General features: G+C 43.4%; 1 non-coding gene across 1 annotated transcript; it reads right to left on the bottom strand.

Moving 5' to 3' along the window:
- Positions 1–953: 953 nt before the first annotated feature.
- Positions 954–1065, bottom strand: LOC127483396 (U6 spliceosomal RNA). The gene has a single exon (XR_007909565.1). It is a non-coding gene; the product is annotated as a U6 spliceosomal RNA (small nuclear RNA).
- Between the last annotated feature and the right edge of the window lie 2792 nt (positions 1066–3857).

The raw sequence follows: 3857 nt of genomic DNA, 5'->3' as shown, positions 1-3857 counted from the left end.
GAATTCAGTCTGTTCTTTGCAACTATGTTAAATACGATTTTTTGAGTAGGTGAATAACTTGCATGCTCCCAAATTCAAAATATATGAAATAATATATAAATAAAGACTTCCTTCATGTCTGCACGCCAGTGATTTTGCATGTGGCCGTCCATAAACTAGAAAACCCAAACGAAGCAGATGAGTTTTTAGAAATGAATTATGTGGGTCAGCAGGATCCGGGTCAGGAAAACAAAACCTCCCCAGGTGGTCCAGTAGGAAGAATCTAAAACAGGAGTGGCTGCAAAAGGAGAACTTCAGAGCCCAGGAGCAGGTGGTGAGGCCACTCCGGGATCACTGACGGCAGGAAGGTATCACCACCCTGGGGCTGCAGGGGCCAAGGGTGAGTGGGTGTCCCTGGAGTGTGAGAACCAGGGTCACTGGTGGGAGCAGGATTACGCACAGGCATGGGGGAGCTGGGGCAATGAGGAAAAGCTGTCTGGTGGGAGTGGAACCCCAAGAAAGAACCACTACTCCAGACAGAAAGAGGATAGGAAAAACAGCTTGGCTTCTGTCTTTCTCCCACTCACTAGTCATCTACTAGTGCCTCCCGTTGACCCAAGCTAGCTGATCAGATGAGTCCCGGCAATCCAGTTTGCTGCAAGAAGACGGAGAAACAATCAGAGAAGAAATAGGAACAAAGTGACAGCTTCAAAATTGACTTGAGTAGAAAATACCCAACAGCAATAAATCCAAAGCCACTAAAGCAATGGTACCTACAGATAAAATGCCCTCTATCCTACCCCAAAGTCCCTGGGCCCAGGCAGCTTTAGCAATTAAATGGATAATTCTAGTATTATACACATTATTTTAGACAATTGGAAAAGCAAAAGAGCTAACAAATTCTTTTTTAAAAGATTTATTTATTTATTTGAAAAGCAGCATTACGGCAGGGGAGACAGAGAGATCCTCTGTCCAGAAATGTGGAAGGCTTCACGAATTTGCATGTCATCCTTGCACAAGGGGCCAGGCCACTTACTCTTCTCTGTGTCATTTCAATTTTAGTATATGCGCTGCCGAAGTGAGCACACTAAATTCAATTTATGAGCTAATTAAGTGAAACTAAAGTAGGAGGAGTAGTATAGGAAAAGACAATCTTAAAAACAATCATAACTTGTTTACAAATAGAGATGAGATTAAGTAATAATTTAATTCAATACAAATTATATATATATGTATATATCATAGAAATACACTGATCTATATAACTAGGACATCACAATGAAATGGAGTTTTATCATCATGCAGTGATACTTCAACATCATAAAAAATGAAGAGAATGCAATGTTATCAGAAAGCAAGAGGGGCTGGCACTGTAGTACAGCAGGTTAAAGCCCTGGCCTGAAGCACCGGCATCCCATATGGGTGCCAGTTCTAGTCCCAGCTGTTCTGCTTCCGATCCAACTCTCTGCTATGGCCTGGGAAAGCAGTAGAAGATGGCCCAAGTCCTTGGGCCTCTGCACCCATGTGGGAGACCCAGAAGAAGCTCCTGGCTCCTGGCTTTAGATCAGCACAGCTCCGGCCATTGTGGCCATCTGGGGAGTGAACCAGCAGATGGAAGACCTCTCTCTGTGTCTCTAGCTCTCTCTGTAACTCTGTCATTCAAATAAATTAAAAAGAAGAAGAAGAAGCTCATAGTTGAGCTTAAGTTTAAAAAAAAGAAAGAAAGAGAAAAAACATTCTTAATGCAAAAAAATATGTTGGGATAAAATTCAAAGGTAGAGATTTTTTTAAAAAAATCTTTATAAATTACGAATAGAAAAGGACTTCCTTGATTTTTTTTCTAGGTTCATTGCTTCCAGTTGTCACTCACTATGTTTTCCTCAGCCCCACTAAGCCAGGCTACAGTCCTTGGCATTCACTAACAAACTTCAGTAGATCAGTAGATCAGTAGATCTCTCTCTGACACAGGAGATCTCTCTCTCCTCTTTATAGTACCTTCTTCCCTTGGGTTCTATGACTCTATCCTTAGGTGAATGGCCAACCATTCTCATTTTCATTCCTTAGGGCCACAATCTCTTTCTGACATATACACAGCAAAGTTCCTGGAGTTCAGCAAATATTAAAAATGATGTTTCTGGTTTATGTAATGTGGAAAGATAGATAAATGTTTTAGTGAATTGAAAAAGTTATAAAATATTATGTACAGTATGATTCCATATAAATATAGAATACATAAATATCAGACATTTTAAATAGAAATTTTAAATGGTTGTTATCCAGTTGCATTTAGTAGTCATTTGCTACTTTCTACATTTTTAGTGATCACGTGTATTTTTCTTTTTAGATTTATTTTATTTATTTGAAAGACAGAGTTACAGAGAGAGGTAGAGACAGAGAGAGAGGTCTTCCATCCGCTGGTTCACTCCCCAGATGGCCACAACGGCCGGAGTGTTAGGAAAAGAGGTGCAGAATAGAGAGGACGCAGTGTATGAATTTACAGCCAGACCAAGTTTATTCAGAGAAAATAAATCCGTAGAGGTGGGTGACCAACTGCCCGTGCACCCATGATGGAACTCGTGGCAGAAGGCCCCGACCCCAGGGGCTAGGCCTTTTTATATTTAAGGAGGGCTGGGGGTGGGGGTGGGGTAGGGGGCAGCAGGCAGAGGGGAATCCTGGAACTGGTCTTTCAGGGGTTCAGAGCAACTGGTCCTTCAGGTGGCTGTAAGGGTTGAGGTCTGAAGGCAATAGAGTGTGAGACCCTATTGAGTTTCAAGGGCAAGGAATACACTCCAGTGTTTATCTCCTTTGGGCAATGAGGAATAATGGCTGAGGCTTATGTCCTTGTTCCATCATGGAGCAGAGCCGATCCAAAGCCAAGAGCCAGGAGCTTCCTTTGGCTCCCCTATGTGGGTTCAGGGGCCCATGGACTTGGGCCATCCTGTGCTACTTTCCCAGGTGCATTAGCAGGAAGCTGGATGGAAAGTGGAGTAACTGAGACTCAAATCGGCACCTATATGGGATGCTAGCACTGCAGGCCAGCCCTGATCATGTGTATTTTTATAGAAATGATAACATATCTTAGAAACAGAAATTAAAATGGAAAAAATGTGAATTTTACTGTTTAAAACATTACAATATTGGCGCTGTGGCATAGCAGGTAAAGCCACCGTCTGCAGTGCTGGCATCACATATGGGTGCCAGTTCGAGTCCTGGCTGCTCCACTTCTGATCCAGCTCTCTGCTATGGCCTGGGAAAACAATAGAAGATGGCCCAAGTCCTTGGGCCCTTGCACCTGCATGGGAGACCGGGAAAAAGCTCCTAGATCCTGGCTTCGGATCAGCCCAGCTCTGTCCATTGTGGCCAATTGAGGAGTGAACCAGTGGATGGAAGACCTTTCTTTCTCTCCCTCTCCTTCTTTCTCTGTGTAACTTTCAAATATATAAATCAATCTTTTTTTAAAAAATTACAGCATTGAGTGCTGATAAGGCTGCAGTTACATGTTCCTGTCAAGCATAGTGTTAGCCATGTACATCAGTTATCATATTTTTCTTCCCCAAAGAAATCATTTATATAATGAGTACGAATAGTATCATATTTTTTAAAAGATTATTTATTTATTTGAAAGGGAGAGGGGCCGACGCCGTGGCTCACTTGGTTAATCCTCTGCCTGCAGCGCCAGCATCCCATATGGTCACCAGTTCTATCCCAGTTGCTCCTCTTCCAGTCCAGCTCTCTGCTGTGGCCCAGGAAGGCAGTGGAGGATGGCTCAAGTGCTTGGGCCCTGCACCCGCATGGGAGACCAGCAAGAAGCACCTGGCTCCTGGCTTCAGATTGGCACAGCGCACTGGCCGTAGTGGCCATTTGGGGAGTGAACCAAC

Source organism: Oryctolagus cuniculus, chromosome 8 (genome assembly GCF_051225735.1).
Source record: "Oryctolagus cuniculus isolate XC-2025 breed Fujian yellow rabbit chromosome 8, ASM5122573v1, whole genome shotgun sequence".
Lineage (NCBI taxonomy): Eukaryota > Metazoa > Chordata > Mammalia > Lagomorpha > Leporidae > Oryctolagus > Oryctolagus cuniculus.
The sequence above is the reverse complement of the archived record's forward strand: the minus strand, read 5'-3'. Positions and strand labels throughout refer to the sequence as shown.